This window comes from Anguilla rostrata, chromosome 14 (assembly GCF_018555375.3).
Source record: "Anguilla rostrata isolate EN2019 chromosome 14, ASM1855537v3, whole genome shotgun sequence".
NCBI lineage: Eukaryota > Metazoa > Chordata > Actinopteri > Anguilliformes > Anguillidae > Anguilla > Anguilla rostrata.
In genome coordinates, this window is record NC_057946.1 from 40,325,564 (window position 1) to 40,338,351 (window position 12,788).

The following is a 12,788-nucleotide window of genomic DNA, read 5'->3' on the forward strand; positions in this document are numbered from 1 at the left end:
CGTCACTTCGTCGAAAGCTCTTGACTTAAAGGTTATTCGGGCTAAGGAAAGAAAACTGCACAATCTTATAGGACTGAAGTACTTTTTCCCGTGCAAAAAAATCTCCGAAATGGCGGTGTCCGCGAAGTTTCTGTAGTGTAGTGGTTATCACGTTTGCCTAACACGCAAAAGGTCCTCGGTTCGAAACCGAGCAGAAACAGCTTTTACGCTACATGTTCAAACGCAGTTGCGAGAACCAAGAAATAGTACGAGTGGATAAACACAAAGGTTCAGGTTGAAAGCCGTGCGCCAGAAGATTGGAGCAAAAAGGATATGCAAGGACCCTGCTTGAAAGCTGAGACATAACAAGCCTTGCGTTGAACTTTTTGTGGAATGTTTCTTCGAAGAGTATGGAAAACATCGATAGGAATTACAAATATGTTCTCTTGGCATCAAGTACTGCGGACAATTGTCATGAGAAAGCGTGTTTCAAGTAGAGACTCATGCTGGGCTGTTGAGCATATTTGGAGACAAGGAGGGAGGACATTCCGTTATCAAGGAGCTCAAACTGCTCCAAGACCTACATGGAGACAAGGACTTTTTTCACAGCAATAAGGTCTCCTCGTATGCCTCATTGTAATTTGGGCAATCCCAAAACCTGTGTTTACACCCATTGCCGACCTGGGGTCCTGATGCAGGCGAGGGGATGTGATAACAGCTGCACTACAGAAACTGTGCCTTCTCAAGTTTTTGCCTAATTGCTTTTCGTGCTAAGGTACATAAGCCGTGCAAAGTGAAAGGATTCAAGCATGTTTTCCTGCAGAAAGAAATTTCAGATAAATACTATTATTTTTTCATTTATGTAACGTAGTCGCGATTGCATTTGCACGCAAAGGTTATTCAAGTAGCAAATGGTGAGCTAGTCTATGAAATAACAATGGAGATGCAAGGACTTTGCTTGAAAACTGAGAAGAGACAAGTCTTTCATTGAAATACTTTTGAAAGGTTGTTTCTTAAACTGAGGATAATATCGATTTCTATTAAAGAGACGGTTTGAGTGGCATATAGTATTCGGGCAAATAACCATTAAACAGATTGTTAGTTGGAGACGCATGTGGGACTGCTGAGCATATTTGGAAAACATTAGAGAAGACGTTACTTTTCAACATGCCTCAATTGTTCTGAGAACTACATTGAGCCATATGGGGGATTATCGGCCATGAAGTTCAACACAGATGCCTCAAGTTGTTCTGTGCAATCCCAAAAGGCGTGTTTCCGCCCAGTTTCGAACTGGGGACCTTTCGCGTGTGAGGCGAACGTGATAACCGCTACACTACGGAAACAAGTTCTCGGGAGGGTTTTCCGTCACTTCGTCGAAAGCTCTTGACTTAAAGGTTATTCGGGCTAAGGAAAGAAACTGCACAATCTTATAGGACTGAAGTACTTTTTCCCGTGCAAAAAAATCTCCGAAATGGCGGTGTCCGCGAAGTTTCTGTAGTGTAGTGGTTATCACGTTTGCCTAACACGCAAAAGGTCCTCGGTTCGAAACCGAGCAGAAACAGCTTTTACGCTACATGTTCAAACGCAGTTGCGAGAACCAAGAAATAGTACGAGTGGATAAACACAAAGGTTCAGGTTGAAAGCCGTGCGCCAGAAGATTGGAGCAAAAAGGATATGCAAGGACCCTGCTTGAAAGCTGAGACATAACAAGCCTTGCGTTGAACTTTTTGTGGAATGTTTTCTTCGAAGAGTATGGAAAACATCGATAGGAATTACAATATTGTTCTCTTGGCATCAAGTACTGCGGACAATTGTCATGAGAAAGCGTGTTTCAAGTAGAGACTCATGCTGGGCTGTTGAGCATATTTGGAGACAAGGAGGGAGGACATTCCGTTATCAAGGAGCTCAAACTGCTCCAAGACCTACATGAGACAAGGACTTTTTTCACAGCAATAAGGTCTCCTCGTATGCCTCATTGTAATTTGGGCAATCCCAAAACCTGTGTTTACACCCATTGCCGACCTGGGGTCCTGATGCAGGCGAGGGGATGTGATAACAGCTGCACTACAGAAACTGTGCCTTCTCAAGTTTTTGCCTAATTGCTTTTCGTGCTAAGGTACATAAGCCGTGCAAAGTGAAAGGATTCAAGCATGTTTTCCTGCAGAAAGAAATTTCAGTAAATACTATTATTTTTCATTTATGTAACGTAGTCGCGATTGCATTTGCACGCAAAGGTTATTCAAGTAGCAAATGGTGAGCTAGTCTATGAAAATAACAATGGAGATGCAGGACTTTGCTTGAAAACTGAGAAGAGACAAGTCTTTCATTGAAATACTTTTGAAAGGTTGTTTCTTAAACTGAGGATAATATCGATTTCTATTAAAGAGACGGTTTGAGTGGCATATAGTATTCGGGCAAATAACCATTAAACAGATTGTTAGTTGGAGACGCATGTGGGACTGCTGAGCATATTTGGAAACATTAGAGAAGACGTTACTTTTTCAACATGCTTCAATTGTTCTGAGAACTACATTGAGCCATATGGGGGATTATCGGCCATGAAGTTCAACACAGATGCCTCAAGTTGTTCTGTGCAATCCCAAAAGGCGTGTTTCCGCCCAGTTTCGAACTGGGGACCTTTCGCGTGTGAGGCGAACGTGATAACCGCTACACTACGGAAACAAGTTCTCGGGAGGGTTTTCCGTCACTTCGTCGAAAGCTCTTGACTTAAAGGTTATTCGGGCTAAGGAAAGAAAACTGCACAATCTTATAGGACTGAAGTACTTTTTCCCGTGCAAAAAATCTCCGAAATGGCGGTGTCCGCGAAGTTTCTGTAGTGTAGTGGTTATCACGTTTGCCTAACACGCAAAAGGTCCTCGGTTCGAAACCGAGCAGAAACAGCTTTTACGCTACATGTTCAAACGCAGTTGCGAGAACCAAGAAATAGTACGAGTGGATAAACACAAAGGTTCAGGTTGAAAGCCGTGCGCCAGAAGATTGGAGCAAAAAGGATATGCAAGGACCCTGCTTGAAAGCTGAGACATAACAAGCCTTGCGTTGAACTTTTTGTGGAATGTTTCTTCGAAGAGTATGGAAAACATCGATAGGAATTACAAATATTGTTCTCTTGGCATCAAGTACTGCGGACAATTGTCATGAGAAAGCGTGTTTCAAGTAGAGACTCATGCTGGGCTGTTGAGCATATTTGGAGACAAGGAGGGAGGACATTCCGTTATCAAGGAGCTCAAACTGCTCCAAGACCTACATGGAGACAAGGACTTTTTTCACAGCAATAAGGTCTCCTCGTATGCCTCATTGTAATTTGGGCAATCCCAAAACCTGTGTTTACACCCATTGCCGACCTGGGGTCCTGATGCAGGCGAGGGGATGTGATAACAGCTGCACTACAGAAACTGTGCCTTCTCAAGTTTTTGCCTAATTGCTTTTCGTGCTAAGGTACATAAGCCGTGCAAAGTGAAAGGATTCAAGCATGTTTTCCTGCAGAAAGAAATTTCAGATAAATACTATTATTTTTTCATTTATGTAACGTAGTCGCGATTGCATTTGCACGCAAAGGTTATTCAAGTAGCAAATGGTGAGCTAGTCTATGAAAATAACAATGGAGATGCAAGGACTTTGCTTGAAAACTGAGAAGAGACAAGTCTTTCATTGAAATACTTTTGAAAGGTTGTTTCTTAAACTGAGGATAATATCGATTTCTATTAAAGAGACGGTTTGAGTGGCATATAGTATTCGGGCAAATAACCATTAAACAGATTGTTAGTTGGAGACGCATGTGGGACTGCTGAGCATATTTGGAAAACATTAGAGAAGACGTTACTTTTTCAACATCCTCAATTGTTCTGAGAACTACATTGAGCCATATGGGGGATTATCGGCCATGAAGTTCAACACAGATGCCTCAAGTTGTTCTGTGCAATCCCAAAAGGCGTGTTTCCGCCCAGTTTCGAACTGGGGACCTTTCGCGTGTGAGGCGAACGTGATAACCGCTACACTACGGAAACAAGTTCTCGGGAGGGTTTTCCGTCACTTCGTCGAAAGCTCTTGACTTAAAGGTTATTCGGGCTAAGGAAAGAAAACTGCACAATCTTATAGGACTGAAGTACTTTTTCCCGTGCAAAAAAATCTCCGAAATGGCGGTGTCCGCGAAGTTTCTGTAGTGTAGTGGTTATCACGTTTGCCTAACACGCAAAAGGTCCTCGGTTCGAAACCGAGCAGAAACAGCTTTTACGCTACATGTTCAAACGCAGTTGCGAGAACCAAGAAATAGTACGAGTGGATAAACACAAAGGTTCAGGTTGAAAGCCGTGCGCCAGAAGATTGGAGCAAAAAGGATATGCAAGGACCCTGCTTGAAAGCTGAGACATAACAAGCCTTGCGTTGAACTTTTTGTGGAATGTTTCTTCGAAGAGTATGGAAAACATCGATAGGAATTACAAATATTGTTCTCTTGGCATCAAGTACTGCGGACAATTGTCATGAGAAAGCGTGTTTCAAGTAGAGACTCATGCTGGGCTGTTGAGCATATTTGGAGACAAGGAGGGAGGACATTCCGTTATCAAGGAGCTCAAACTGCTCCAAGACCTACATGGAGACAAGGACTTTTTTCACAGCAATAAGGTCTCCTCGTATGCCTCATTGTAATTTGGGCAATCCCAAAACCTGTGTTTACACCCATTGCCGACCTGGGGTCCTGATGCAGGCGAGGGGATGTGATAACAGCTGCACTACAGAAACTGTGCCTTCTCAAGTTTTTGCCTAATTGCTTTTCGTGCTAAGGTACATAGCCGTGCAAAGTGAAAGGATTCAAGCATGTTTTTCCTGCAGAAAGAAATTTCAGATAAATACTATTATTTTTCATTTATGTAACGTAGTCGCGATTGCATTTGCACGCAAAGGTTATTCAAGTAGCAAATGGTGAGCTAGTCTATGAAAATAACAATGGAGATGCAAGGACTTTGCTTGAAAACTGAGAAGAGACAAGTCTTTCATTGAAATACTTTTGAAAGGTTGTTTCTTAAACTGAGGATAATATCGATTTCTATTAAAGAGACGGTTTGAGTGGCATATAGTATTCGGGCAAATAACCATTAAACAGATTGTTAGTTGGAGACGCATGTGGGACTGCTGAGCATATTTGGAAAACATTAGAGAAGACGTTACTTTTTCAACATGCTTCAATTGTTCTGAGAACTACATTGAGCCATATGGGGGATTATCGGCCATGAAGTTCAACACAGATGCCTCAAGTTGTTCTGTGCAATCCCAAAAGGCGTGTTTCCGCCCAGTTTCGAACTGGGACCTTTCGCGTGTGAGGCGAACGTGATAACCGCTACACTACGGAAACAAGTTCTCGGGAGGGTTTTCCGTCACTTCGTCGAAAGCTCTTGACTTAAAGGTTATTCGGGCTAAGGAAAGAAAACTGCACAATCTTATAGGACTGAAGTACTTTTTCCCGTGCAAAAAATCTCCGAAATGGCGGTGTCCGCGAAGTTTCTGTAGTGTAGTGGTTATCACGTTTGCCTAACACGCAAAAGGTCCTCGGTTCGAAACCGAGCAGAAACAGCTTTTACGCTACATGTTCAAACGCAGTTGCGAGAACCAAGAAATAGTACGAGTGGATAAACACAAAGGTTCAGGTTGAAAGCCGTGCGCCAGAAGATTGGAGCAAAAAGGATATGCAAGGACCCTGCTTGAAAGCTGAGACATAACAAGCCTTGCGTTGAACTTTTTGTGGAATGTTTCTTCGAAGAGTATGGAAAACATCGATAGGAATTACAAATATTGTTCTCTTGGCATCAAGTACTGCGGACAATTGTCATGAGAAAGCGTGTTTCAAGTAGAGACTCATGCTGGGCTGTTGAGCATATTTGGAGACAAGGAGGGAGGACATTCCGTTATCAAGGAGCTCAAACTGCTCCAAGACCTACATGGAGACAAGGACTTTTTTCACAGCAATAAGGTCTCCTCGTATGCCTCATTGTAATTTGGGCAATCCCAAAACCTGTGTTTACACCCATTGCCGACCTGGGGTCCTGATGCAGGCGAGGGGATGTGATAACAGCTGCACTACAGAAACTGTGCCTTCTCAAGTTTTTGCCTAATTGCTTTTCGTGCTAAGGTACATAAGCCGTGCAAAGTGAAAGGATTCAAGCATGTTTTCCTGCAGAAAGAAATTTCAGATAAATACTATTATTTTTTCATTTATGTAACGTAGTCGCGATTGCATTTGCACGCAAAGGTTATTCAAGTAGCAAATGGTGAGCTAGTCTATGAAAATAACAATGGAGATGCAAGGACTTTGCTTGAAAACTGAGAAGAGACAAGTCTTTCATTGAAATACTTTTGAAAGGTTGTTTCTTAAACTGAGGATAATATCGATTTCTATTAAAGAGACGGTTTGAGTGGCATATAGTATTCGGGCAAATACCATTAAACAGATTGTTAGTTGGAGACGCATGTGGGACTGCTGAGCATATTTGGAAAACATTAGAGAAGACGTTACTTTTTCAACATGCTTCAATTGTTCTGAGAACTACATTGAGCCATATGGGGGATTATCGGCCATGAAGTTCAACACAGATGCCTCAAGTTGTTCTGTGCAATCCCAAAAGGCGTGTTTCCGCCCAGTTTCGAACTGGGGACCTTTCGCGTGTGAGGCGAACGTGATAACCGCTACACTACGGAAACAAGTTCTCGGGAGGGTTTTCCGTCACTTCGTCGAAAGCTCTTGACTTAAAGGTTATTCGGGCTAAGGAAAGAAAACTGCACAATCTTATAGGACTGAAGTACTTTTTCCCGTGCAAAAAAATCTCGAAATGGCGGTGTCCGCGAAGTTTCTGTAGTGCTAGTGGTTATCACGTTTGCCTAACACGCAAAAGGTCCTCGGTTCGAAACCGAGCAGAAACAGCTTTTACGCTACATGTTCAAACGCAGTTGCGAGAACCAAGAAATAGTACGAGTGGATAAACACAAAGGTTCAGGTTGAAAGCCGTGCGCCAGAAGATTGGAGCAAAAAGGATATGCAAGGACCCTGCTTGAAAGCTGAGACATAACAAGCCTTGCGTTGAACTTTTTGTGGAATGTTTCTTCGAGAGTATGGAAAACATCGATAGGAATTACAAATATTGTTCTCTTGGCATCAAGTACTGCGGACAATTGTCATGAGAAAGCGTGTTTCAAGTAGAGACTCATGCTGGGCTGTTGAGCATATTTGGAGACAAGGAGGGAGGACATTCCGTTATCAAGGAGCTCAAACTGCTCCAAGACCTACATGGAGACAAGGACTTTTTTCACAGCAATAAGGTCTCCTCGTATGCCTCATTGTAATTTGGGCAATCCCAAAACCTGTGTTTACACCCATTGCCGACCTGGGGTCCTGATGCAGGCGAGGGGATGTGATAACAGCTGCACTACAGAAACTGTGCCTTCTCAAGTTTTGCCTAATTGCTTTTCGTGCTAAGGTACATAAGCCGTGCAAAGTGAAAGGATTCAAGCATGTTTTCCTGCAGAAAGAAATTTCAGATAAATACTATTATTTTTTCATTTATGTAACGTAGTCGCGATTGCATTTGCACGCAAAGGTTATTCAAGTAGCAAATGGTGAGCTAGTCTATGAAAATAACAATGGAGATGCAAGGACTTTGCTTGAAAACTGAGAAGAGACAAGTCTTTCATTGAAATACTTTTGAAAGGTTGTTTCTTAAACTGAGGATAATATCGATTTCTATTAAAGAGACGGTTTGAGTGGCATATAGTATTCGGGCAAATAACCATTAAACAGATTGTTAGTTGGAGACGCATGTGGGACTGCTGAGCATATTTGGAAAACATTAGAGAAGAGTTACTTTTTCAACATGCTTCAATTGTTCTGAGAACTACATTGAGCCATATGGGGATTATCGGCCATGAAGTTCAACACAGATGCCTCAAGTTGTTCTGTGCAATCCCAAAAGGCGTGTTTCGACCAGTTTCGAATGGACCTTTCGCGTGAGGCCGTGGATCGTACGCTAACTTCTCGGTACACTTTACCGTTCGTTCGTCAAGTTTACTTAACATACGGAGATTAATTTTCGACGGTATTTTTCCTGCATTTCCGAGCGGTAGAAGAATTTTCATGTCCTTTCTCACTACGAATCAATTAAGTGCAAATTTTTTGGATGGCAGTAGTTAATACAAGCTGTTAATTGGGTTCTATATTAAACTGATTCATTTCTTTGGTTTCAGTCCGTCGTGCTTGTCGTCATATAACACTTTTAAGTGAGAATATCGCAGGTAAATGGGAATGTTGGACAGGACGTTGTGTTCAGTACATCCAGCTATATTCCATGGCCCTGCATCATATTAGGTTTAGTTAAAATGTTTCATTTCACACTCACATATTATTGCTGTATCTCATCATTATTGGTATTGTTCCCCTTCATGTGCCTTTGAACACGTCACGGTCTAGACATACATTTTTAAAATGTATTTACTTATTACACTATTGTTGTCAAGGCATAAGTAATGCCATCTAATGGTCATTTCAGTACTGTCATTCAGCCATCTTAACAAACGCTTTCCATCTATATTCTATACTTTTATATTTATATTATTTTATTATTATTATATCAGTCGTTTAATATCAATATAGAACAGGACACAGTACAATATATGCTCCCTCCACCTTCAGACAATACAGAATTTGTGTAATGCAATTCTATTAAATACCTCCACCCTATCACCTGGATTGACAGCACACAAAAAAGGGGATCAGTGGAAATCATATATAACAATAATATTTTCATGTTGAAATTTGATAATACTGGTGATAGAGCTATAGCAAGGTTTGTATCAATGACAAACATAGGTTCAGGGCATAAAAACTACCATTATACAGCATTATGATGTACAATTGCCGTGAAAATATAAACCATCCCCAAATTTACTTCCAGGTCTCTGTTTCGAGTTAATGTTATTTCATTATAGCAGAATTCTCTGTCATCAACTGTATGGGTCACCTTGGCCTACCAGCCCTTTGTGATTACTGAGCTCACCATGCTCCGTTCTATGATGTTCCAGCGGTTGACTTTGGTAAGCTTAAGGTTGGCCTATGTCTCTGACTGTTTTTATATATATATATGCCAGCTCTAATGGCTTCCTTCCATTGGCATACCTTATAATTGTACTGAAGAAGCAATGAACCACCTGACTAATCAAACGCATGTGAATCCATTTGTCCTGAACATTATGGCACCCTGAAAATATGTACGTACATCCCCAATTCTAAAAAAGTTGAGACGGTAAATGAAATGCAAATAAAACAGAAAGCAGTCATTTTTAAACTTTGACTTGAAAAATATTGCCCAAATTTAATAAGCGTTATTAAAAGAAATGGTAATGTTACGTAGTGGTAAACACTCGACTGTCCCAACTTTTTTGGAGCATGTTGCAGTCAACAGATTTGAAATGAGTGTATATTTTCAAAAAACAATTAAATTCACAAGGTAAAACATCAAATAATGTGCTGTTGTAGTGTTTTAAATATAGTACAGGGTAAATAAAATGTACAATATTTAACATTATCACTCCCTTTTGTTTTTATTAGCATTTTCCACACTGTCTCGGCTTTTTTGGAATTGGGGTTGTATGTATGTATAGAGAGTGCTGTTATTTCTACAGGGTGAAATCAAAATGTATTAAAATAATCTTTCATAAGAGCTGAGAGCTGATAGCTGCACTTTAACCACATGTAAATTGTTTGATTACAAATCTAAAATTATGAAGTACAGAACCAAGTAAAGAAAATACGGCTTTGTCCCTAACGTTATGGAGCTCACTGTATATAGAAATATAATTTCTGCTTCAGAAGTGGCCCATGAAGTACTTGGCAAAAGCAGACCAATGCCAGTACTTCTCTTAACACCCAAGCTCCAGGAGCTCGAGCTTCAGGAAACCCAGCAGCCGCGGCAGCACGAGACTGCAGGGAGTCCGACTGCATGTGTGCCAGTTGTCACCTTGCAGCCTCGGTAAATCCGCCTGCTCCAGTCCCAGCCCCAATCCCATTTCATGCTTGTGCATATCAACCCTGCTAATACTGTTACGAACGAAAATACAAATATAGCTTTACATTTATACTTGGCTGTTTATGTGTTTATTAAGAATTGTAATATGTAATGTTGTAATCCTATTTGTACTGTTGCAATAATTAATCCGATGTAAATACTTTAATAACTTTATATGTATTGATTTGGCAGAAAAGATTTCCTGATCCTCTCCATAATAAAATGGAGGTGGAGAACAAATATCATGTTAGTATCAAACCTAAAAAAGAAGAAGCGACATCCGAGACACTTCTGTGAAAAACTAATAAATTACGAACGATTATTTATTTGCCGACGGGTGGATTCGAACATGCATTTCCGTGGGACGGCGTTACACCTATACACGGCTGGCCCCCGCGGGTGAGGCGAACGTGATAACCGCTACACTACGGAAACAAGTTCTCGGGAGGGTTTTCCGTCACTTCGTCGAAAGCTCTTGACTTAAAGGTTATTCGGGCTAAGGAAAGAAAACTGCACAATCTTATAGGACTGAAGTACTTTTTCCCGTGCAAAAAAATCTCCGAAATGGCAGTGTCCGCGAAGTTTCTGTAGTGTAGTGGTTATCACGTTTGCCTAACACGCAAAAGGTCCTCTGTTCGAAACCGAGCAGAAACAGCTTTTACGCTACATGTTCAAACGCAGTTGCGAGAACCAAGAAATAGTACGAGTGGATAAACACAAAGGTTCAGGTTGAAAGCCGTGCGCCAGAAGATTGGAGCAAAAAGGATATGCAAGGACCCTGCTTGAAAGCTGAGACATAACAAGCCTTGCGTTGAACTTTTTGTGGAATGTTTCTTCGAAGAGTATGGAAAACATCGATAGGAATTACAAATATTGTTCTCTTGGCATCAAGTACTGCGGACAATTGTCATGAGAAAGCGTGTTTCAAGTAGAGACTCATGCTGGGCTGTTGAGCATATTTGGAGACAAGGAGGGAGGACATTCCGTTATCAAGGAGCTCAAACTGCTCCAAGACCTACATGGAGACAAGGACTTTTTTCACAGCAATAAGGTCTCCTCGTATGCCTCATTGTAATTTGGGCAATCCCAAAACCTGTGTTTACACCCATTGCCGACCTGGGGTCCTGATGCAGGCGAGGGGATGTGATAACAGCTGCACTACAGAAACTGTGCCTTCTCAAGTTTTTGCCTAATTGCTTTTCGTGCTAAGGTACATAAGCCGTGCAAAGTGAAAGGATTCAAGCATGTTTTCCTGCAGAAAGAAATTTCAGATAAATACTATTATTTTTTCATTTATGTAACGTAGTCGCGATTGCATTTGCACGCAAAGGTTATTCAAGTAGCAAATGGTGAGCTAGTCTATGAAAATAACAATGGAGATGCAAGGACTTTGCTTGAAAACTGAGAAGAGACAAGTCTTTCATTGAAATACTTTTGAAAGGTTGTTTCTTAAACTGAGGATAATATCGATTTCTATTAAAGAGACGGTTTGAGTGGCATATAGTATTCGGGCAAATAACCATTAAACAGATTGTTAGTTGGAGACGCATGTGGGACTGCTGAGCATATTTGGAAAACATTAGAGAAGACGTTACTTTTTCAACATGCCTCAATTGTTCTGAGAACTACATTGAGCCATATGGGGGATTATCGGCCATGAAGTTCAACACAGATGCCTCAAGTTGTTCTGTGCAATCCCAAAAGGCGTGTTTCCGCCCAGTTTCGAACTGGGGACCTTTCGCGTGTGAGGCGAACGTGATAACCGCTACACTACGGAAACAAGTTCTCGGGAGGGTTTTCCGTCACTTCGTCGAAAGCTCTTGACTTAAAGGTTATTCGGGCTAAGGAAAGAAGACTGCACAATCTTATAGGACTGAAGTACTTTTTCCCGTGCAAAAAAATCTCCGAAATGGCGGTGTCCGCGAAGTTTCTGTAGTGTAGTGGTTATCACGTTTGCCTAACACGCAAAAGGTCTTCGGTTCGAAACCGAGCAGAAACAGCTTTTACGCTACATGTTCAAACGCAGTTGCGAGAACCAAGAAATAGTACGAGTGGATAAACACAAAGGTTCAGGTTGAAAGCCGTGCGCCAGAAGATTGGAGCAAAAAGGATATGCAAGGACCCTGCTTGAAAGCTGAGACATAACAAGCCTTGCGTTGAACTTTTTGTGGAATGTTTCTTCGAAGAGTATGGAAAACATCGATAGGAATTACAAATATTGTTCTCTTGGCATCAAGTACTGCGGACAATTGTCATGGAGAAAGCGTGTTTCAAGTAGAGACTCATGCTGGGCTGTTGAGCATATTTGGAGACAAGGAGGGAGGACATTCCGTTATCAAGGAGCTCAAACTGCTCCAAGACCTACATGGAGACAAGGACTTTTTTCACAGCAATAAGGTCTCCTCGTATGCCTCATTGTAATTTGGGCAATCCCAAAACCTGTGTTTACACCCATTGCCGACCTGGGGTCCTGATGCAGGCGAGGGGATGTGATAACAGCTGCACTACAGAAACTGTGCCTTCTCAAGTTTTTGCCTAATTGCTTTTCGTGCTAAGGTACATAAGCCGTGCAAAGTGAAAGGATTCAAGCATGTTTTCCTGCAGAAAGAAATTTCAGATAAATACTATTATTTTTTCATTTATGTAACGTAGTCGCGATTGCATTTGCACGCAAAGGTTATTCAAGTAGCAAATGGTGAGCTAGTCTATGAAAATAACAATGGAGATGCAAGGACTTTGCTTGAA

At 41.4% G+C, this 12,788-nt stretch overlaps 14 non-coding genes across 14 annotated transcripts; 8 read left to right on the plus strand and 6 right to left on the minus strand.

Moving 5' to 3' along the window:
• The first annotated feature begins 126 nt into the window (after positions 1–126).
• Positions 127–199, plus strand: trnav-aac (transfer RNA valine (anticodon AAC)). Its single transcript has one exon. It is a non-coding gene; the product is annotated as a tRNA-Val (tRNA).
• Positions 200–1,249: 1,050 nt separating this feature from the next.
• On the minus strand, positions 1,250–1,322 carry trnav-cac (transfer RNA valine (anticodon CAC)). The gene has a single exon. It is a non-coding gene; the product is annotated as a tRNA-Val (tRNA).
• Positions 1,323–1,467: 145 nt separating this feature from the next.
• Positions 1,468–1,540, plus strand: trnav-aac (transfer RNA valine (anticodon AAC)). The gene has a single exon. It is a non-coding gene; the product is annotated as a tRNA-Val (tRNA).
• A 1,048-nt stretch (positions 1,541–2,588) lies between these two features.
• trnav-cac (transfer RNA valine (anticodon CAC)) lies at positions 2,589–2,661 on the minus strand. The gene has a single exon. It is a non-coding gene; the product is annotated as a tRNA-Val (tRNA).
• Positions 2,662–2,806: 145 nt separating this feature from the next.
• Positions 2,807–2,879, plus strand: trnav-aac (transfer RNA valine (anticodon AAC)). The gene has a single exon. It is a non-coding gene; the product is annotated as a tRNA-Val (tRNA).
• A 1,052-nt stretch (positions 2,880–3,931) lies between these two features.
• trnav-cac (transfer RNA valine (anticodon CAC)) lies at positions 3,932–4,004 on the minus strand. The gene has a single exon. It is a non-coding gene; the product is annotated as a tRNA-Val (tRNA).
• Positions 4,005–4,150: 146 nt separating this feature from the next.
• Positions 4,151–4,223, plus strand: trnav-aac (transfer RNA valine (anticodon AAC)). Its single transcript has one exon. It is a non-coding gene; the product is annotated as a tRNA-Val (tRNA).
• Positions 4,224–5,275: 1,052 nt separating this feature from the next.
• trnav-cac (transfer RNA valine (anticodon CAC)) lies at positions 5,276–5,347 on the minus strand. The gene has a single exon. It is a non-coding gene; the product is annotated as a tRNA-Val (tRNA).
• Positions 5,348–5,492: 145 nt separating this feature from the next.
• Positions 5,493–5,565, plus strand: trnav-aac (transfer RNA valine (anticodon AAC)). The gene has a single exon. It is a non-coding gene; the product is annotated as a tRNA-Val (tRNA).
• Positions 5,566–6,617: 1,052 nt separating this feature from the next.
• On the minus strand, positions 6,618–6,690 carry trnav-cac (transfer RNA valine (anticodon CAC)). Its single transcript has one exon. It is a non-coding gene; the product is annotated as a tRNA-Val (tRNA).
• Positions 6,691–6,835: 145 nt separating this feature from the next.
• trnav-aac (transfer RNA valine (anticodon AAC)) lies at positions 6,836–6,909 on the plus strand. The gene has a single exon. It is a non-coding gene; the product is annotated as a tRNA-Val (tRNA).
• Positions 6,910–10,624: 3,715 nt separating this feature from the next.
• Positions 10,625–10,697, plus strand: trnav-aac (transfer RNA valine (anticodon AAC)). The gene has a single exon. It is a non-coding gene; the product is annotated as a tRNA-Val (tRNA).
• A 1,053-nt stretch (positions 10,698–11,750) lies between these two features.
• On the minus strand, positions 11,751–11,823 carry trnav-cac (transfer RNA valine (anticodon CAC)). Its single transcript has one exon. It is a non-coding gene; the product is annotated as a tRNA-Val (tRNA).
• Positions 11,824–11,969: 146 nt separating this feature from the next.
• On the plus strand, positions 11,970–12,042 carry trnav-aac (transfer RNA valine (anticodon AAC)). The gene has a single exon. It is a non-coding gene; the product is annotated as a tRNA-Val (tRNA).
• Positions 12,043–12,788: the final 746 nt, after the last annotated feature.